Below are 22,865 nucleotides of genomic sequence, written 5' to 3' on the forward strand. Positions count from 1 at the left end.
GCTTGCCCATTTTTGAATGGAATAACAGAGGCTATCGATCAAAAAACACTTGGGAGGCTTCAAGATTGATCAGATCCTCCAGTGAAGATACATATGTCAGAAAGGTAGCATCTTCCTGTAAGTACTGGCTTTGAGATTAATGCTGAAGAATATTGGAGTTGTGGCTGTGTTGAACATTCCCACTTGTGGCTATACCAGGGAGCCTGGTGAAGTGAGAATTGTTTGTGTTTGAACATATACAGTAGACGCATCTTTCAAAACATTCTTGATGAGATTTGTGTGCTAATAAATGCAATATTTGCATGATAACAAAATTTTAAATATTTTATCTGAAGCCAGAGATGTAATTTAATTTCAGAAGAAATAATAATCTTCTCAAAGCCCTAAGCGTGGACCTAAAGCATCTGCCTAGCTTGCTGTTGGAAGAAGACAAGGTCACTGCTCTGATGGCACTGCTTCTCATTGCCTCACTGAAAGGAGGAAGATGCTCTGTGCACACTCTGCTTCTCAACCCATTCAGAAGGGGCACAGACCTTGCTTGGCTCCATGTGTGGACGTGACTGATCATAAATATAATCAGATTGTACCTAATCAGGCATGTGTAAAATAAAGCAAATTTGGCTGTGTATAAAGACTTTATACATTCAGTGAAAGGGTGTGCTCAGTATCTGACTTTATGCTGATGTGGCTTGATCTATTTGATTAATAAAACAAGAGTAAATATAAAGAGGCCCATTAATTAGACTAGTTCAGCTGGGAACTAGAGAACTTTGTTTATTCAGTGTGTTGGGAACATACAGTGTAAGCAATGAACCTGTTTGTACATCCCATACTTGCCATAACAGTACTTAAGAGCTTTTAACTGAAGCCAAGATGATGTCTAGGACATGTGGACTCTGTATGTAAATCTAGGGAGGAAATATATAGTGGATAAAAGTGGAGTAAAGAAAAAAAAAAGAAAAGAGTTACTTCCACCTTCTCGTGAACACAGACCTTGGCTTTTTCTAAGAAGTTACATATGAGCCATCCTTTCCCTCCGTAAGTGTGTGGAGTGTAATGTGTTTTCTGACAGATGCAAACCAATCATTTTATTTAAGCATTCATTTCCTGATCCCAGCCCCAAACTCTGCTTATGCAAGTCCTTGTACAGGTCAGGCTCTAAGGAGGCAAACCAGCTTCTGATGGCAMAGTGGCACGAGTTGAACAGCATTTGATGGCACAGTGGCACAAGTTGAACAGCATTTTCTGCTCATGGCAAAAACCCTCTCCAAGGAAGTGCATAGGAGCAGGGAGCCTTTGTCAGCTGTCTGAGTGCATTAGAGCCTTAATGACCTTAACACCTCCACCTGGGACCTCTACCATATCTGGGAGCCTCCACCCATGAACCCTCTCCCTATTGGTCCAGAGATRCATTTAAGCTCCAACCTCTGCAGGTCAGTTAATGCTGAAACTGCTCTTGAGCAGTTGTTTGTCTCCAGCCTTGTTATTGGCCTCAATGGTCAGAAGGGCAGTGGACCACACTGCAAAGGTAAGTCACATTGGTGTTGATTACATGCCAGCAAACTCAATCTCTATTGTATTGTGTTATCTCAAAGTTGTAATAAAATCCAATTATTTTAGTCCTTCTGGGTGCAGGAGAGGCCTCTGACTGGATTCTCAGTTTTCTACTGATGTTATATAGTTCAATTATCATAGGATAGAGGCTTCAGTTTTATGGGAGAAATAATGTTTAAATGCTGAGGTATGCTGGAAACTTCATGGCTTTTCAAGAGTGGAAAATGGAGAAGGGGAGTTTGTGATTCCTAGTCTGTCTCTAGACCTAGAGGAAGGTGSCCAGAGGGCATGAGAAGGGTATTATGACCACCAGTGTTGAAGGAAAACACACATGGGGAACTTGGGAAGGACTGTCAGGATTTTCCCTTTSAGCAAAAGGGAGCAGAAAAGGGAAGTGAAGGCATGGTGGGCAGCAGCTAATCATAAGGGCTTTTCTGYAAAGTTGTATTTAATTTATCCCCCCTTCTCTTCTTCTGCCATGTTTCTTTAAGTCATTTCYTTTCTGTGACAAGAGCAGCCACTTTATCCTATGTCTGGACATCTTCTGCTGTTCTTCTTTCAGGCCATTTGGCATGTCTCGGTATGTTTGGTGAGATGAAGCAAGCTTCTTGTCATTAAGGGATAAGTGATAAGCTTCCTGCAGTTTCTTCTAGCCAAGAGAAAGAGTCTTCTCAACTTTGAAGAGGATTTTCATCAAAACTTAGCAGGGTTTAAGGGGGGGGGGGGGGAGGGGAACCTCACAATTTTTTTCTGCTCAGTCCTTCATTGTTATAGCCAGACATGTATGGGTTAGAAATGAGGTATAAGTAGCTCATTTTGTCTTAAATATGACACCCACCCTCAACCTCTACATTATTTATTCAACTTCACCTTCTCAAACAGCAAGAATTGCTTACAAGCTATCCTGCTTCTTATGAGAAAACCACATGCATTCAAATATTAATCAGGCATTAATAGGGCAAGTAATGGGACTGCCAATATATTAGGAATTTATTCTGAAGGAGGAGTTGCAGGATAGGTAAGGGAAGTGTGAGCAATATCTTCTTTCATTGTATGGCTAGTCAAAACCAARCCTATTTAGTTCTCTAAAGCTTCAATCAAGCTTTAAAAATATTTAGTCTATATAGAGCAATCATCCAATTACTTGCAAGACTAAATATAATATGCTTACAAGAGGGGAAAAAAGTGGTGGAGTTTTATGAACAATATTTCATTTTCAATAGCTATTTGATGAGCAGAACTTTCCTTTTTGCTTTTCATGTCAGTACTGAGTGTGACTTATTTCTACTATAATTCCTGGATAATGTGCTGAGATGCTGATTTTGTTGGAAGACCACAGTCAAAATTGCACCGAAATTTAATGCAGCATGGGAATTATCTTAATCAGAACTTCACCACTGCAGTCTAGGAACAATTTTAGAAGGTCATGTTGCATCTTGTCAAGGGCTTTCACAAATTAAAAAGCTATTTATATATGAATTTTAAATCAAAGCACAAGCATTCTGTGCTTTGATTTAAAGCACTTACATTTCTCTCTTYGCCTCAAACATGGACCGTGTTCAGCATTTTCATTTGAATGTGCACTARCGTAAGTCCTGGGAAAGAAGCTTTTTTCATGCTGCTGGATTCCTGGCATGAGGAACCAGATAAGGTGGGAGGATGTCAAAGTGGGAAGTTGCTGCCATTTTAATTGCTSCTAGAGGAAACCAAGGCAGGTCTGGGATGCAAAAATTGATTCTGGCTGATTTCTTTCTCGGGAAGACTAAAACCACTTGTTCTGTCTTTTCAGCCCCACAAAGCAAGATGGTTTGTCAGCACTGCTGCAAGTAAAGTGGGGCTGTGCACTACAGGAGCCTGTGAAATTTCTTTGCCTATAAAGCCAAGATGCRTCATTTCATTTGGAAGCTGACCAGTGGCTCCTTGAATGTTCTGTAGGTATTGTTGTCTTGGGTAACAATGCCATTAATTGCTCACTTTAGTGCTTGTTAGCCRGAAGGTAGCAAGGGAAAGGGCGGAGTGTGCTTGCCTGTGTAGCTCTGGAGGCATTTTTGGTGTTTATGAATCTCTTCTGTCTTGGGTCCTACTCAGTCCTGAAAACTATGTAGTCTTTGGGTCACTGTTTCTTTACTATACATTGTATGTATGAATATGACCTCCAGATCTTTTCTAAATGATTTTACAAATGTTATTCAACATTTACAGACATAGGGACCTTCCTTGTGGCTTATCTGCAGTGATGAATGAATTGTTATTCCAAAATCTCAGTATAYTGGGTCCCCTATCTTGTTTCCATCCTCTTTTGAAAAATTTGTCTTGTTATTTGATGGCCAGCTGGCTGTTGCGTATAAGTGTGTGCTGGGCTGCACTTCTATAGATGCTCTTTATGTGCCTTTTCCACTCTGATTCAGTTCTGAGAACAGCAGTGACCTTCTCTTCAACAGTGGTTGTAGTGTTGGTACCAAGTTCAGCATCTGTAGACAAAGCAACAGTCAGGAAAAACACGACTATATTGACAGATTTCCAGTTATCCATCAGCAGGGTGCAATGTAGAGTTTACTGCTTAGGAAGGAAGTTGCTTCCATCTATAAGGAGGAAAAAGTCACTCATAAATAGAGAAGCTGACCCATGAACAATTTATGAAGTTCCTAAGTCTACCTATGACTTTCTTACATATGGTCAGAGCCCATCAGACTTGGTACCTTTGCTCATTTTGGCATGAGCTCTGATTTAACTAAACACCCTTTTTGATGCTGTGGATGCTAGGAAAGCTTACTGAAATTCAATGATACWTTGTTAGTAATAACATATATTAGTACATGAATGTGGTGAGACATTGCTCAGCAGAAGGGCTGTTTGTGGTAGAAGGCAAGGTGTGACTAATTTCTTTTTTTAATGCCTCTAGCAAATGTCCATAACTGGCTGGCTGTGACTGGGTAAGGTTTGTTATTTCTAGAGCAGTGGCTGCCTGGAGAGATGCTGTAACAGGGAGCTTAGCCTGTGTGTCTACAAGCAGCCTTTATTAATTGCAGCAATGGGTGGAAAATGCATTAAGTTCATATATTACTGTTGAGGAGGTTGGCAGCATTTACTCTCCCAGGGTTGCTGCATATTTCCAAAGCTGTATCTATACAGCATGAAAAGCACTTCATTCTCTTTCTCTCAAGACRCTCAGCATTGCCTATGGTGCACTCATTCCTTGCATGTTGCTAGGAAAGGCAAGGGATGGCAAAGCCCTGGCATCAACCTTGAGGTCCTTCAGGATGCTGTTGAGCAGCAGGATAGAGCTTTTCTTCACTTGTTCAATACTATGCCTTTCTGTTTCCAGGAAAGAAAGGAAGGAATTAAAAATAAGTAAGAAGAAAACATCATTCTCAATAGAATATTCTCAGAACTTTCCACCTTTCATCATCTTGCCCTCCTCTGGGATGTCTGAAAGCCTCTCCCAGCCTCAGTCCTGCCTGAGCAGTTCTGCAGAGGTGTTGGCTCACGGCAGTTGTGGGAAACAGCGTAATGTGCCAGTTCTTTATGTAGCTGCCTCTGTCCTGAGCAGAAATGCTGGTGGCCAAGGTGTGCCAGCATCCTCCTGGGGTCTGCCAGTGCAATTGTGCAGGCGATGCTGTGTTGCGGAGGAGGTGGTAGGTGAAGGAGGAATTTAAGGCAGGGTGGAGGCTGCTACAGAGCTCACCTAGCAGGATGGGAAGCAGCCTCTGAGAGCAGCACTCAGCGCTGATGTCCTGGAGCAGAGGCTGTTTGCGTTGGGAACCCTTGAGGTTCTGGTAGAGCACCGTGCTGTGCTTGGGATGTCCTCCTGGTGCTCACAGTAACTGGGAAATACAGATATAGGTGGGCTGCAGGCAAGATCTGCAGCAAACCTGCTGGGTTTGAAGGACAAAATGTCCTCTGTTCTGTCATCACAAGCCTGCCAAGGTTGTGTATTTAAAAGTATAACTGAGTTCCTTCTGTGGTCACACATTTTTATTCATTACCTCAAAAAAAAAAGGGGGGTGGGGTGGGGAGGGAAGGAGGTGGATGGATAGCACCAGAAAYGCAAACCACAAGGCTGAATTTTTACCCTGATGCTTTTAGTAATTTTATAGACTACAGCAATTTTCAACCAGTACCTTCCCTGCAAGTGTTTTTTGCTTTCAAGCTGTTGTGTTTTGAGGGACAAATTGCAACTTTTGTGTATAAGCAAGCTGAAAAGATTTCTAGTGTTTCTTTTTTGGGGGGAGGTGGGGAACGTCTTCAGGTTGAAGATGCCGATTTGAAGCTTTTAGGTCCTGGGAGCAAGTTTCCAGACTATTCTTTTTGAAATATTCCATTTGCCATGTTGCTGTCATGAGGGATTGGCACATGAAATCAGTGAAACTTTCAGTTCAAAAGCATGCACATTGTGTGTCACTTGGAAATGGATCCTTGTTCTATGATGTAGGACTCTGCTATGAACTAATAAAATAATTCTAGTAAAGAAGCTCTGCTTCAGCCAATATGGGAAGGGTTTGCAGAGTATTGGTTTGAGCTTGAGACCCCAAATCAAGCCTTCTAGCCTTCTTTTATTTAGTTCATAATGGTGCTATGTATTTCTTTCAATAACAAAAAAAGGCAAGAGGAAGCTTGTTTTGGGCCTTATCTTCAGAGGCTTAATCAGGAATTTGGTCTGAAAAGGCAATGCAGGTTCCCTTGCAAGTTTTATTTGCTGTCTTTTATGAGTGCATGTGATGACCTGTTAGTCTTCATATGGGCAGTTTACATCATGATTGCAAAGATAAATGGAACATGGTTAGTGCTGTTGAATTCCCTTCATTGCACAGTAAGTCATGCACTGCACTGAAGGAAATAAATTTAAAAGAAGTGATCTAAAATGCATCCTCACATACAGGAATATTACAATGTCAAGCCATGTTTTGCATTATGAGCTTGCAGTATTGCATCACTTTATGAAAACTGAAATTGGCAATCGCTCTAGAAGTGCTAACTGAAACAAGATGGCTTGGTTTTAAATATTTATGATTTCTGTCTTGGCCTTCGGATAATCAGAAATTTTATTTCATAAAATTGAGAATTAAAGCTTTTTAAATAGCTTTGTTGTATCTCTGACCTCCAGTTCTGGAAGAGGAAACTCAACAAACCAAATCTCAGGTCAGGAAGGGGCAGTATTAGCAAACTTGCTCTGCCAAAGGAAAACAAGCAAAAGGTAAAACCTCCTGTTGTATCCAGAAGGTCCTGGGTCACCCTGGAGAAGCACCTCGGAAAGCCACAGTGCTCATCCAGGTCATGACAGCATAACTGCACGTGCAGCATTTGGGCCAAAGCAGCCATTATGAGAAACTTTCACAGGAGAGCACTAAAAACTGCCAGTATAAAATGTTCTCGTAGTATCGAAGTAGCAGTGGGTGGAGTATTTCCTTTGCGTGTTCGCAGATAAAGTATTTGTTTCTTGGGGTGACTCACTCTGAGATTAGTACTAAGAGCTGAGCCAAGGTGAAAGGGTTTGTTCTGCCTTTTCTCATTCAGCTGCCAAACATTTTGTTTCTGTACAGCTCGGAGTAACAAGTGCGGTGCTTATAGTACCATATTCTMCTTTTTGGTCATCTTTCTTCTTTTTTTTTTTTTAGCTTCAGATTTAGGTTCAGTGACACCTAATGCTCTGATAAGTGATGTTCTGCAATAGCTTTTGAATGTGACATGTCTCTTAGGTACCCTCGGAAGAGCATGTTGAACTGCAGCTCCCACTTTTCCTTCCTTCACAGGCTTTTGTCCTTTCCCCCAAAAGTTAACAGGGAAGAATAAAGACAAGGTGAGATGTATAACTGGTATTAAAATTGTGAACATGCAAATGAATATTGCTTATGAAAGGAAGAATAAAACTAAGTTGAACAGTACTCAGAGTTAAATGATACAGAACCCGGAAGACTTTTGCTCCATCATGTATTTGAAGCACAGGACAAGAAAACTGCCAATATTAGGATTCTCATCACCTGCAATATACAGCTCTGGAGAGAAAAGGCAGACTGAAACTAGTAAATAATTTTAYTACTTAGAAAGGAGGTTAACTTGATTAACATAAGAGACAGAGGCTTTTACAGCTAGCATGGGTCAATCTATAGACAAAAGCTTTAAAATGAATTCATCTTATACCAAAGGCATGTCTAAATCTTAGCATTTAAATAACACTGCCATGTTTATACTTATGTGTTTTTTCATTAAAGGTTGCCAATATGTTTTGCATGGCTTGGGAATAACTTTTGCAAGACTTATAGTCTAGCTAGAAAAAAAGAAAACCCAGTGCTTCTAATGTGAGTTTTGTCTTTTTCAGACTTATACAACTGAAAATGTGAAAATGTCTGGACAAACTATTAGTTGTAGATAGCTATATTTGGTGATTTGGGCTGATTAAGGCTTAATTCACATTCTTTGTAAACTACTTGCTATACATTAAGCACACACAAAGGTGCAACAGCTGACATGGCTGGAAGCCATTTGGATCCCGTCTCTGGAGCTGGGCTAAGGATCTGTACCTAATCCTCCACATTTGAAGTGGAAAACATATGACTTCCAATGGGGACTTGGGGCAGCTGCTCCCTGGTCGCTGCAGGAAGCTGGTGCTTACTGGTGGGTGTTTGTGGTGCTGCAGGGAACGAGCCCAGGCTGCTTTGGACTTCTTGCTATATATCTGAATCATCCTTCAGTATTATATGACCTGTGCTAAACACAAGGAGTGTAAAACACCAAACAAGCAGACCCCAGTATTAGCACAGCCAAGCTCCATGTAAAAATTCACAGTAAATTAGTCTTACCGCAGCTAAACCACATGTAAAAGCAAGCTGTGAAACGTTCAGCATTGCCAAGCCGCGTGTAAAAGCATGCTGAAAACCACTTTCCACATAGCCAAATTCTATATGAATTGGCAATGGAGTACAGTTGAGGTCTGAATATTTACTGGACTAAYTCAAAGCCACCAAAAAGCTGGTCGCATAATTCACTGTATGTCCCGCCTAAATGTCCAAAGGGCTTCATCAAACAATGCACCAGATAGATCCACTTCCAAGTCATTAGTCGTCAGGTAGGAAAGCTCCAGTAAGAATAAATCCAGCATGCTGGATGCTGTGTTAACTTGCTCAGTATTTGAAAGTAGTGAGCAAAAGAAGCCTAGAAATAGCAACGGAATTATTTTCTTGTCTTATCTGGACAAATTTCATATTGCTGAGTTACTCCTAAGAATATATCCCATTAAGCTTAGTGATGACTATAAGGATAGTAAGTCAGTCGGTTCACCTGGCTCTTGTGATTAATCTTCTCTAATAGACAAGAAATTATATACAACTAGTAACCCCACTTTCTATTGTCCTAACTTCAAAAGTTTTCTTGAGTGAAAAATGTAAGAATTCAGTTTCCAGTGTAACTGGAACTAAGAGTGACCATTAGCTGAAACTGATGGCCTTTAGTTGCATATTATCATGTGTTATCATCACTGCAGTTATCACTGAAATAGTACTGAGGCTTCTACAGCGTCTTTCTTTCAGTACTTCTCAAAGCACCTTAAAATGGAATTCCATCTTATCTTTATTATAGCAATGTAAAAACACCAGCAGGGTGACATGAAATATCTTGCCCAGTGTTGCCCAGCAGCAGYCCTTGAAGCAGAACCCACATTTATAGCTACTGGGTGTCATTTTCAGTTATCTGTTGTAGTAGGAAGTCCTGGTCTTGCCAGTTTCTTGCTAGATTAATAGAAAACTGGCAAATAAACACATTTCCTAGTACCATGTTTGTTATATTATGTCTGAGACACATATGAGAAATGGAGTCTTACATTGGCAATGGCTTCTTAAGCTGTTAGAAATCTGTTTAAGGSTGTGTTCAACTAACAAGTTGTAGTTTTGCTTTACTTTTGCACTGATTTGTTCAAACTTGTTTAATATGCCACTGGGGAGTTTGGGAACTATTTCTGTGAGAGAATTGGGGATTCTTGGCCTTTTACAGGCAATGCAGTTGCTGGAACTGGGAAAACAGCTTCCCTCTGGTGTAAAGCAGGAAGAGAAATTCCTTCTCAGGAGGAGAAATTTCAATATATGTCAACTGATGATTTACCTAAGGGACCAAACTCAGACTCAGTTTGTATGGGCCTTCATATATTTCAGACCTATTTATAAAAATTAAAATACTTGATTAATAGACTTTTTCTGTTTTAGGTGTCCAAGCTGATTAGTCTTTGGGGTTATCACTGCCATAACTTAATGCATTCTCTTAAGTTCTCTAAATAGCACATTGGATGAGTTGTTTTTCCTTTGTTGCTCATTCCCAGCTCATCTTCCCCGCTATGCCRGCTTGAGCATCACCAGCAAATACAGAAGGGTGGAGACAAACTGGTACAAGAGCAGTGCTGGGTTATGGTAGACTGCATGATTTCTTGCCCACTATGTCATTATGACTGATAACTGCTCTGCTTGAGTGCTAAATAATAGCTATTGCTGAGTGAAAAGAGGCTCAGGACCAGGTCTCCCAATATGTTTAGCTCTGTCCTCTACACCTTTACATGGCTGGCTCTATCAGCTGATGCCTTTTAGCTCAGCTTTGAGGACATGTGGTGTGCTTGGGAGGAGAGGTGAGCATCAGAGCTTTGAAGGACTTTGAAGGACTGCAAGCAGCTGAGCCAACTAACTGCAGCTTGGCTTTAGCCTGCAACTGATTTGTGCTTGTGTGTGGCTGGTGGGGAATTGGTGAGTCTGAACTTCATAGCAGGTTCAGGTCTGTGAGTGGTTGTTCCCAGCTGATGTTTAGCTTATGTCCTTCTTTGAGTCCTTAGTGCAGTGACCAAAATGGCAGCAGCCACTTTGTCAGATGCGGACCTGAGCATCTCTGGAGGAGCAATGCCATCTCAAGGAGAAGAGGACATGACTGATGGAGTCAGCTCTCTACATGGCATCTCTTCAGCTCCAGCAGAACTCAGGGTCCTGAGCATCTAGCTATCATTAGTAGATGAACCACAGACTCTTAAAAGAGAATGTAAATTCTCTGCARTATGTTAAAAAGTTCAATATTGCCCTTAAGAAGTACCAGCTGGTGCATTTGTGGCTGAGTTCTGGTTACTTCTAACATGCAGCATACAGATCCAGAACTCTTTCCCCAGGAAAGCACTCAAGATAACAATAGTAAAAATGTACCTAGTAATACATGGCATAGAACAGCCTGAGGTCTCTAGTCAAAGTTCAATGACATTTCAGCCATTTAGCACAGCAGGAAGGCTGTCAAGATGTAAGAAAGAGAACAGCAACAAAAATGGAGAGGACCTACTGTTCCTGATAATGAAGATCGAGGGTAAGATCTTGAATAGGAACTTTGCCTCCTTTAATTTTTAAGAGTGAGAATAAATAAGTAGATAATCAGGAAGAAAAAAGGGCAAGAATGTTGTAATGTGGAAGATTTGGTTTTGCTGTCTAGGATTAKGCATTTATATTCTGTTCATTTTTTCTATGCTGCTGCTCCCTAATGTATTATATCTCTGAGTATGGTTTTACATCTCATTATCTGATATACTTTAACAAAATATGTGAACTTAAGAACATAAAACCATACAAAGCCCACATGGGCTTATGCCAAATCTTACCTCTTTAAGCTAGAAGGTTAATCGTGCAAACAATTTGGAAGTCTACACACATACACATACCACTGTGGTTAAAAAAATATTCCATCTGTCTCTGTGAAAATATACTTATAATCAGCTTTTAACTAGCTTTGCCACCAACAAATCAAAATGTATGTATGTATTCATGTTTATAAAGCTAGAGGCTCTGCAGATCTTGAGGTAGATTCGTATCTCTGTAAGTACTTGTCACTTCAATATTGCTTCAAATCACTGTGGATAGAATTAGTTTTTCCCACTTGGAATTCAGTGGGAAAATCTTTCCTGGATCTCAGCAAGCACTCTGAGCCAGGAGTAATTTGGCAAGGTCAGGATCAAAATGTCTCCACACTTACTTGAGGTAAGACGCAATTCAAAACTTGCTTTGTCCARCTGTCAAAGGCCAGAAGTGGGAGTTTAGTTTCTCCACAAAGACATGGGKATTGATTGCCTAGAGAAATATCGATTGGAACAAAATTTATCCAGTAGGAACAGGGTCTTCAGATCCATCCTTCTAGGTTTTCCAGCAGCCATCCCTGCCAAAAATATAGCAAACACCCTTTCTTTCACAAGACCCCTTGGTATCTAGTAAGATGAGGTTTGGCAGCTCCAGTGTTTGGATTCAAGCTGAGCCTGTTCCTGCCTCTGCACCCTGATGCAGAGAGAAATGAGCTCAGAAATTTTTCCTCTTCAATGGGAGCTGGGAAAGGAAGCTTAACTGAGCTACTGTAMCTTCCACATGAGGCCATGAGAGGAAACCAATGGGGATTATTTAGGGCCTTGGATCCAGGTAATTGAGGGGTTCAGAGCTGGTAAAGACTTTTGCCCTGCTCACCTTTAGCAGGCTCTGCAGCAAACCTGGCCCTCTGAATTCTCCGGTGGAGCCTGAAGCCAAAAGAGCACAGGCCTCTCTTCTGTGCTCGGGCAGGATTTGCACTCAGGAAATCACATCCTTTGCGTTGTAAGCTGGAAAGATATGAGGCAGGGATAAAATAATATAGGAAATCCCATGGAAACCTTTATGTGGACCATTTTCTAGCCAGCTGCAGGAGGCGATCAAGCTGAGAGTGATTTCCTATTTCCATCCAGCTCCTTCCTAAAACCTACAAACTCTAGCATAATTCAGACTTCTGTGAAGATTAGGGGAGAGACTTGTTGAATTTGTCCCGTTTTGAATCAAGCACTAGAAAAAACTGCAAAGCCCTTGGCCCCTATCCCTTGCTCCTGGCAGATTAAAGTATCCTAACCTCAGGAATGACCTTGGTGCAGAGAATTTCTTTCACCTTGAGTTTAGCCCTCCAGTTTCTCAGCCGGTAATTAATCCCAAGGATGTGCCCTTTGCCTTCATTCTTATTTCTTGGACAATCCAACCTATTTGTGTTTGCCTTTGGGTCAGATAACCTCAATATTTAGCACTCAGGCAAATCAGATAGATTGCTTCAAGAAGGGAAGATGCTGAAATGGAGCGTGGGGGGGAGGAAAAAAGGAGGACAGTTCCTTAATGTACTAACTTTACCTCATTTCTTCTCTAAAATGTTTTCCAGTGTTTTGTACTGAATTATCCCATTTCCAGAAGTATGTAATGACACCGTTCTTACTCTTCAATGCATTTCTCTAGGTCTATAATTGCATTTTGGACACTTCGGAAAACAGCTGGATCCAGGCAACCAGCTCCTTGGAGAGTGCTTGTTTTGTATGCCTTACCACCATGTATTCTGGAAGGAGCACCACAGGACCCATAATAGATAGGGAAAGGCTTGGAAGTAATACTTCATACCGGTATTTTAATAGTATTTTCCAATGTTTTTTCCCCTTTTTTCACAGCTGTAAAAAGGTAATAGAAAAATTTACATCAATCAAAACAGCTAATCAGAACAAAGTGCTGTTTTCTTTCTCCTGTTTCTTTTTGGATGGAGTATYGCTGCTGATATGTGTGCTAGTCTTCTAATCCTTTAATGGGCGCAAAGGCTTTTGAAGAGTCCCCCTCAGAGGTGCCATTACCAAATATATGCTTCTAATTTAACTTCTCAAGCCATATTACAGTAGCCTGAAGCAAATGTAGGTGTTGGGTTTGTGAGAAAAGCCCAGTGTTGATGTTTATCAGATGACCCTTTAAAGGGTAATGTGGGGGTTATCCACTGGTGTGATTAAGACCATATGTAGGTCACTTTTCCCAGGCACTTCTCACTGCTTTTCCAAATCCCATCTATTTTTACCCATACCCAGTCAGGTGCCTTTCATCTCTGGTATGTTTGTGGGCATTACAATTTTGGACTCAACTGAAATGTTTACTCCTTAGGAGTAGTTCCTGWTTGAAAATTCAAGAAAGCTGGCATGTGTAAATATATAGTGTCAACTCATTGCTATTGCAGATACAGAAACATGAGTACTTTATTCTTTAACATCGCAAATGCATATAGCAGTTTGTTCTTTTTTGTTTGGTTTCCTCCCTGCTCAGTTGTACTGTAGCAAGTTTCTGAAGCAAACCCTGTTTCCTCAGAAGAAGAGCAGCAAATGTGCTGAGCACTCATGTGCTTAGTTCTTTTGACCACCAGATGTACCAGGTGTGGCAGATGCTGGGTGCTTGGGACACCCATAGGCACATGATGAGCTGCAKCATCTTCACTTTGCTGCTGCCTTCTGCAGAAATCTCCTCCTTGACAGCTTTTTAGTTAGAATGTCACCTCTGTGCAGTCCCTGCTCCAGGAATATGTTTTAGGAGATGAAAGTGAGGATGAGGAAAGCTATCAAAGCTGTCTTTCACAGATGTGAATATGGAAGCAGTGTAATTCCTCAGACTAGTCATCTTATTCTACTTATTCTTTTTTCCCTAAAAGTAGCCATTCCTTGAAAGCATCTTTCTTTTACACCAAAGATACTCTTGGGGCTGTTAGCAATAAAATATTATGCCAACTGTTATACATGCTGCTAGTAGGCAATTACAGCTTTCCAGTGATACCTAGACAGAGCATCTCATGGGCTGATCCTGTTTGCTAAGAAAATGGGTGAAGGACTTTCTTCAAAATTGTGAAATTATCTTCTAGCCTTTCTAGCTGCCTTGGAAGCTCAGTATTTGCCTGGCTAGGAAATGATAGCCTTTTACTAAATAGTCCGCCCTTTTGTTGCTTTTTAGGCATATGTCTATGAGCATAAGATCTTTGCATTAGTGGTTTGCTGCACCATTATGAAGAGATGAAGAAAGAAATGCCTTGACAAATTTTGCTGCAAAGCGGAGTTGGATACAGGTGGAGACGTAAACCCAGTATGGTGCTTAGGTAGTGCAAGATAGTGAAGCAGGCATTGCTCCCAGTAACTATGAGTCTTTTCTGAAGAGGAAATGTTGCAAATATATTGAATCTTCCAGTRTAAAGACTAGATTTTAACAGACCTTTTCAGTGGATCATGACTGTGTTCAAGGAGGTAATTGTGACCCAGTAGTTTAAGTTTGTGGCATTGATTTCTGCTAGTCTAAAATACATGCGTGAATCTGATTGCAAAGCAGAGCTTTTGCAGGACATTTACTGCACAGGTGCAAAGTGCTGCTGCTGAAGGCAGTGGCAGAGCTCCTGCTGGCTTTGCTGAGCCAGTGCTTTGTCCCCTCAGCCTGCAATCCTGGCAGCCGATTTCTGCAGGAGATGCAGCTTGATTTCCTCAGCCCACAAAAATGGGAAACCTGAGGGTTTTGTCATGAGTCTGTGTGTAACCACGGAGGTCAACAGCCACTTCAGCAGTTCTCAATTTCCATCTTGGTCACAATAGCTACTTATTTTAGAAAGCATTGCAAAGGTAAGAGTGTTTTACTGAAGAACATTTATGATTCTCCTTTAGTCCAACTATATGAATTATGCCCAAACAGCATGGGAATAGGCTGTCCATAAATTCTAGTAATAACAGACASGAATAATATCATACAGCCAGTTTTACTGCTCTCTCTGCTTTAGCTCYCCAGTAGCTTGCAAAAGCAATCAATGTGAAGTTTAGGGTGGGATTTATCAAGGGGATTTGGGCTTCTTAATGTGAAAGACAGCTTTGAAAAACCCAGTTTTAGGAAACAACAGCTAATAATAATGATAATAAAGATAAGCTGATTTCTATCTCCCCACCTAAAGTATTTATATAATAAATTAGTYAATTGCATTTTATCTTCTCCTGATGGGTGGGTTACTAGCCTTTGCATTGCAGCAGACCCAGGGGAGCACTCAGGCAGTCTCATGCCAGGAAAATGTGTTATTTCATATTCTGTTATTTGCTTTGGGTTTAACGTGGTGAGAGAAAATTCCCCTGCAATCAGCCATAAGTGGTTTTGCAGTGAGTGAGCCTTTCACTGCTTGAACAGCTCTCACTAACCATTTTAAAACCAATATCTTAACTAAATTAGAAAAATCAGATAATTTGCCATCTAGATAAAAATGTATGAAAGAAAAGAATTAGAGGGTAGAAAGTTTAGTTTCTGTCTCATTTTATCTGCCTAATAGGAAATGAAAATAGTCAGTGGAGAGGAGGGGCAGGAGCCCAATTTTTCTGCAGCAGCCTCTGCCCATCGTTTCCCAACATATCCATCACAAGCTGGAGTCCCGGGTGTCGGGATGCACTCAGGATGGACTTGTGTAAGTCCACGTAACACCACCCCTGTGAACTTCTGCAGCACCTTCTCATACCAGGGGCTGAGCGCTCCACAAAGATTCACTCCTAAGGCCTCGCACCACCAGCCTGAGGAAGGAGGATTTTACTGTGTTGTTCTTAAATCCAGATGCTCCAAAGAGGTCTGGGCCCTGGGTTCTTGCACTAAACTTGTTTGCTTTGCATGCGGAAACATGGGTGTGTGTATGCATGTATATCCATACGCTTATGTATATGTGTACACACACACACTGCTCATCTCCTGTTTGAAAACCAGAAGTACCCTTTGGAGTCCCAGTGACACTTTTTCTGCAAGTTTTTATCCAAACAACACAAGTTTTAGATTTAGAAATGTTTCATATAGGAGGTCTTTGTTGTACATAACCATATTATTGACTAGCATTCAATTTTACATGAAAAGTAGACATGTTTGCCATCCAAACTATTTTCTGCGATGTCTCCCTTCAGGGAGGATGCCTATTTTTATTCCTATAGGGCCACCATCTTTATGGCACTTGCACTTCAGTCCTGCCCGTACCCCAAAGCATCCGGAGCAGAAAGCATTTGAAGCTTTGCACTGCTCTGCATCGGATTGAGCATTTGAGTCCTGCTCTGTGACAGCAGCAATCCAGTAATGCTTTCATCTTTCATTTCTCCCTGTGTTCCTGAAAACTGGAGAACACCCTTTGCCTGTTTATTTTTAGGGCACAATAACTAAATTATTTTTTAAGGACCCAGCTGCTCCTGGGAAATGCAGTTATGAGCTGTTCCTGTGTCTGAGGAATGCCAAAGCCTTTGGTCATTCAAATCTCATGCACGCAATTCATGTGCTTGTTGAACCTAATCTCTTAAAATTGAAGAGTAAACTTCAAATATGCAGTTGCTTATCCAAGCCAGGTCTTTTTGAGATTCATCCTCTGCAAGTTATAAATGCAGAGTGACAAACAAGGAGTTCAGTGATGGGGCTGAGCTAAAACTTGCCAAGTTGTGTATCCTTTATTCAAGTGAGGCTGAGCTAGCGTGGAAAACAGGAGATGGGCTGCTGATTTGTAGAGCTTCCTTTAATGTGTGCTCATGGGAAAGGAGAAAGAGACACCAAACAGTGACGGCAAACAGTATAAAACTGTTTGAACCATCTTTGAACCGAAAGACCTAAAGAGCTGCTAGAAAGATGTGCCCTCCAAATCACTTTCTTGCCTTTTCCTTTGATTCAACAGCTACATTTCTCACAGCTCATGTCTCAGAGCAGTGCCTAAGCAGATAATAACACTGGACACAAGGAATGTATGCGAAATGTTAATGTTTTTTTTTCCTATGTGTATAAGCATGTGATCACACAGCAGATAATATTCTCATTTTGAAAMGACAATCTTCTACTTCACAGTAAAGTAAATGTCAAACTTACTGTTGTCATGAGGCTGACCAGTGCACTGTCTAGCTTTAGTTTTCTCTCTATCACAGAAAAACACCCCAAAACAAAAATCTTAAGATAAACTCATGTTAATGAGTTTACAAGTGCTCAACTYGTAAATCAGCATGGCCCCAACTTCTCTGCAAATTGGGCTGCAGCTGAGCATGAAGGTTACCCAAGGATGGGTAAATCACCTTTTTCCTCACAGAACTTTCCTGTCACTGCATCAATAAGGTGGCTGCTGGTGAAGAGACAAGTCAATTTGGTCCTCGTTAGTGAGAGGAATAGAAGTATGTGAGGGAGAGGGATCAATAAGAGAATGGAAGATGTGTTGAGATGCTTTAACGAAGGGATGAAGGGAGAAGCTGATACTCTTTCAGATCRTTCCTAATAAACTCTGATGTACTTGGGATAACCGTGTCTCACATGAGCAGTGTTACCTACATTGAGTATACACACTCCCAGATAAAATGAGTGCAGAGAGGATTTCTCATGACAGTTGCGTAAGGGAGGCAGGTGCTTGTTTGATTTCAGAAACTTGGTAAAAGATTTTAAAATAACATCCATATTTAATGGATGTGCATCTGAGTACAGTGCCTGTACAGCCTCTAAGTGTGGAAGACACATCTTTTGTTATAGATGTATGTGTGCCTTTATGTTCTGTTGCATGTAGAGGTATACAAGCACACACAAATAGCATGTATATAAATTGCATGAAAGGATTATTTATATATACAAGTATATATACAAGTATACAAGTATTTATTTACCTTTAATCTCTGAGCTAGCATCTTTTCAAAGCCCGAATTACTTGTTRGGAGCAAAAAGTGGTATCTATAGGTGTAAATAAGGAAGAGGGAAATATTTCATTCTAGCCACAATGAAGTATGTTGTTGAAGTAGTCCTGGAAGAGCTGGTCTAGGCACCAGAAGCAGGACAGCTGTGCTGAGGAACCACTTTTCTTAGGCAAGTACATTCTATTTTTCAAATCACAAATATGGCATTGCTGCTTCTGGGATGTGGGCCAGCTCATTTAAAAGCAGTGCTCAAGAGATGGAGGCAAGGCAATTTGCCACAACACCTTTTCCATCTTAGTGCCTAGCTCATGGCTGCTAGCAGCTACAGATGGCCAACATTTGTGTCTTAAACATTTCTCTTGCAAAACATAGACTTTTATATAAAAGTATTTGCTGCTGCAAAATATTTCCCTTGAATTTTATTTTTCATTGTGCTTCAACTTTTAGAAAATGTTTTGAAATTTCAGATGTTTTCTTTTTTGTTTCCTTTCTTCTGTCTTACATTCTGCTTCTTAGTATAGTAGGAAGTATGCTCAGGTTGGAGGATTCTCAGGTTTTTCATTCTGTTTTGTACTTAATAATTATTTAGAGCTTCCCCTATGCAGATAGTAGACTGCATTCAGACTTTGACCAAGAGAGGCTTTTACCCTCCCAACACAGCTCACTGAAGTACACAGCAACAAACTGGACATGTTCAAGACAGCTTCTTTTCACTTACCTGTTATGCGAAGCTTGCAAAATCACAAAATGGAAATAAATATAACATGAACAAAAGCTAATTATTGCTTAAAATTTGGATGTAATTTTTTCCTATCATTCAGTGACAGATGGAAATGACTACAGGGCAAGATAATGAATTTTGCAAATACATTGGCAAAAGAATACAGTTTGTCCTAGTTTGAATTCTGTAAGACATAAATGACTAAATTGCAATGATTCTCTAAAAGGCTCCACTAATTCTCTTTGTGCCTTGGACATGCAAGTTGGGAGGAAGGTCTTGACAGGCTTGGCCTGAAAACCAGGGTTTCAGGTTCACAAGAAATATTGTCTTTTCACAGTTGGGTTGCACCCGGAGTCAGACTAAGATGAATAGCTTCCATGTTCCCTGTGAACGGGGAATTCTAAGAATATTTTATTATCAATATACCAGAACGTGTTGTTTCTAAAACAAAGTATGTTTCCTGGGAGCTCCAGATTCCCAGACCTGCTGCAGTCCTCAAGGAGTTGAAATGTAAATGTTTTGCTGTGAAGTGTATTTGAGGGGTACCAGTTTGGGGATTTTTTTTTTTTTTTTTTTTATCCATTTCCTTGCCAGGTTGAGTGATAACATAGAACATTCAAGATGATTAACTCATTCAGCAAAGTAAATCAGGAGTTTGCAGTTTAGTTTGATTTTATCAGAAAATGCTGGCTTACCTGTCCTGGAGAGTCTAGTCTTTGCTTCTTCCCGCTTAGAGAAGTGAAGAGATTTATTTTTAAAGAGAATATTAAGAGTTTTTGACTAACTACAAGACTTTCCTGGAAATCCCTTGTGCTCTTGCTTCTCAGGAGGTTTCACCATTACAAAGTGACACAAACTACTTGAGGCCCTGTAGAGAGACTGGGAGAAAAAAGATGTCTGCCATGAGCCCTTCCATAAAGTTAGTGATATTGGGTAAAGTCTTGGCATGGGAGAAAGTGCTTACTTCTGGTGTCATTTGTTCCAATTCAATTTCAGAAAAGTGCATTAGCTCTGAAGATCAGGAAAGATCTTTAGATCTTTCTAAAGACCCAGGTTTTCACATGGGTCTCATCACAGCCCTCACGGGTGAAGCTCTCTGAGTCCAGAGAACATCAAGGAAAGCTAGTCTTGCACCTCTTGGCATCCGAGTGGCAGCACTGTGCAAGGTACCCAACCTTTACCAGGATTTGGTGACTTGCAGCTCWTTGAAGCATCTGCTGCTTTCTCGGCCATGCACAAAAGGTGACTGGTCCCATTCCATGGTGAGAGCTGGGCTGGCGGAAACACAGAACAATTGGCAGGGAAACACAACCCAGAATAACACGCCAGCCTCTGCCAAGAAAGGTCACTGCTGGAAAGCCACAGAGGGGGAAAGCGAGTGGACAAGGGAGGTTCAATGTCTCTGTGGTCCCAAAGAATTCCTTTCTGTGAACAAAACAATGCAGGAGAACAATGCCAATCCTCAGACTGCTTTTGAGGCRGCATGTTTATTTTTTTTCTTTTTTTTCCTTATAGAAAGTAAAATTGGAACTGCTTCCATAAACAATAGGCATTGGCTGCAGAAGAAAGCGCGAGCTTTTGCAGAGACTTAAAAATAACCCAAAATAAGGAGCATATTGGCAAAAGGTTCTGTTTTTTCTTAGCACAGTTGAGAATGCAGTGTAGCCTCAACACTTGAGGGAGAAAGAGGCTAAGGAAGCAGATTGGGAGACATAATGTGGTAAACCTTGAATATGCCAGATTTTGTTGTAGAAGCCGGTGCTTGATGCTAGGTTACCTCATGGTGGGAAGAGTGGGATGGATCACAGGCTTTGCCAGCTCTTTCCCCAAACATTTTAAATCTTTCAAAATATTGTTCTCTAGCAGACCACTTTATTCCAACTCATTGTACTAATGTGTCTTGTGTCCCAGTTCCATTTGGTGCTCAAAGCTACCCATAAGTTCACAGATTTCAGGCAGAAATCCCTGTTTGTATAGCAAACGCACACAGCACTGACACAAACGATAAGAATAACTAATGCACCAACCCCAGCTGTTTTTACTTTAAGGCAGGTTTCATGTATTGCTAGGGAAGTTATGTTTGTGATGCTATGCAATATCTGATCTCTAACTGCACCAGTCCTAATGTTACTGGAGCTGCTTTAGGACTGGCAGAGCTTGCTTGATTTTTGTGTGTATGAGTGCAAATAAGCTGCCCCAGCATGTAGCGGTAGAGCTCTGGTTACAGCAGAAGAAGATGGRTATGTGCAGGTCTCTGCTGACCAAGACAGTGGTACCAGTCAGAATCAAGATGAATGTCTCTCTGCAGCTTTGATGGAGACTGGACCAGCTCYCAGACCGTGGAAACACCTTTTCCAGCTTCACAATGAGGTACCTGGCCAGAGGCTCATGGGCTCAGTGCAACTGAAAAGCTTTCAGTTTGGGAAAGCTTTGGGACAAACAATCTTGTGCCTCCATAGATACAATAGGACTCAACCTTTTTTTTTTCTTTCCTCCTAGTCATTACAGTAACTCAAATGGACAACAAGCTTTATAGGTGTCCCAGGCCTGCTACGCTGTGTGCACTAGAAGATCTTACCAGTAACCAGCATATGTGATGAAAGCTGCGAGTAAGTAGTTAYCAAGAGAGCATGAAGTTTTTTTCTGAAGCCTGAGGAATGGAAAGAGGTCCCTGCTTGGAGCTAAATGGGAGCAAGCAGTTAAAGAGGTCTTGCTGTTATGATTTGGGCACCTTTGGTGATTAACTGTAAGAACAGAGAACAGAATACTGTGTTATATGTTATATTTCATGATGGAGACTTTTGAGGAATAAGTTCTCTCTTCAGTGCATTTGAGTGACACCTGGCATTTTATATGCTGTTGTCATACTAACCCCTACTCCTTTCCMTACTATTTCTCTGCTTTCCTCTCTACTGTGCACATGATTCATTGAAACAGCAGTCTGTATGCACCAGGACTGTTGGACAGGGCCTCTCAAAAATATATGCTGTAAAGATTAAGACCCTAAGGACGCAGTGGTATCGGCCTTGAGAACAGCAGTGATTTTCAAGGATCTATTCTATTTGTGGTTTCAATGGGTAAGCAAGCTAATTACATTAAAAAAAAAAAAAAAGAAAAAAAAGAAAAAAAAAGTGGTGAAAACCTCAGGAGGAAGAAGGCCATCTATCTGGACAAGTTCTTACCAGGAATGGTATAAGTAATCCTTGTTTGCTAAAACTTTCAAGTCTGTAGCCAGGTCAAAGAGACCACGCAGTCCTCATTAGGAGAGCAAGAGAACTCCTGAAAAAATGAGGATTTTAGCTAATTAAAAGCAATACTTTCATGTGCTGTGATGTGGCAGGCATCAGTATGTTTCAACCTTTTTTTGTCTCTACTGATGATAGGAGAGTTAAGGCAGTTCTTGCATTTAGCTGACAGCGTAATACCTACAGCCTCTGTTGCTGTATCAACCTTTCTTGAGAACCAGATCTGAGAACTGCTGAGGATGGAGTTAAGATGGGAGACTATGGACTGCCAGCTGTCAAGCATGGGGTTGATGGTTCCTACTGCTGTGTCTTCCCCTCAGGTGATGTGCTGCCTGCTTGGCGATGGCTCTCTGATCRTTGATTTTGATGAAAACTGAATTATGTGCAGCCGTATTGCAGAATTGCCACTTACATCCCACTGAAGCATGGCTTTTGCCAAGAAAACATGGTCGATACTCAGAGCATGGAAAGGCTCTGAGGCCTTTCTTTCCCCCTTTCCCACCCGCCACTCTCCTTGTAAAATCTCTGCAGGAGATTCCTTACAAATTAATTCTTTCCACATTTTTTATTCTCAAAGAATATCAATTGACATGCACAGCCATTTACAGGCTCTCCTGTGCTCTAAAAGCTTCATATTACTCCCAAATGGTCATTTTCGCCTGAGTATGGCCTGTGCTTCAGCCTAAGGAAACACCTACAGCTGGAGCCTTCAGCTGTCAATTTTCCTGGTGTTGTATCTGGTCAAGATCTGTTCATGTCCCACCTTGCCAGCACAGAGAATGGCACTGTTCTTTATTAAAAGCAATGCTATTCTCATAGTTTTTATGACAAAACTATTATTTTATCCACACCAAAAAAATGGTGTGGATGATTCCTAAATACAACTCCCATGTGC

The 22,865-nt window shown here is 41.0% G+C and overlaps 1 long non-coding RNA gene across 1 annotated transcript; it reads left to right on the plus strand.

Annotated features, from left to right (window-relative positions):
* Positions 1-1,476: 1,476 nt before the first annotated feature.
* LOC112958920 lies at positions 1,477-22,150 on the plus strand. Its single transcript, XR_003251524.1, has 4 exons — positions 1,477-1,528; positions 21,034-21,095; positions 21,225-21,334; positions 22,109-22,150. It is a non-coding gene; the product is annotated as an uncharacterized LOC112958920 (long non-coding RNA).
* Positions 22,151-22,865: the final 715 nt, after the last annotated feature.

The sequence above is a fragment of the Nothoprocta perdicaria genome, unplaced genomic scaffold (assembly GCF_003342845.1).
Source record: "Nothoprocta perdicaria isolate Ctin4 unplaced genomic scaffold, notPer1 scaffold_93, whole genome shotgun sequence".
NCBI classification, from domain to species: domain Eukaryota; kingdom Metazoa; phylum Chordata; class Aves; order Tinamiformes; family Tinamidae; genus Nothoprocta; species Nothoprocta perdicaria.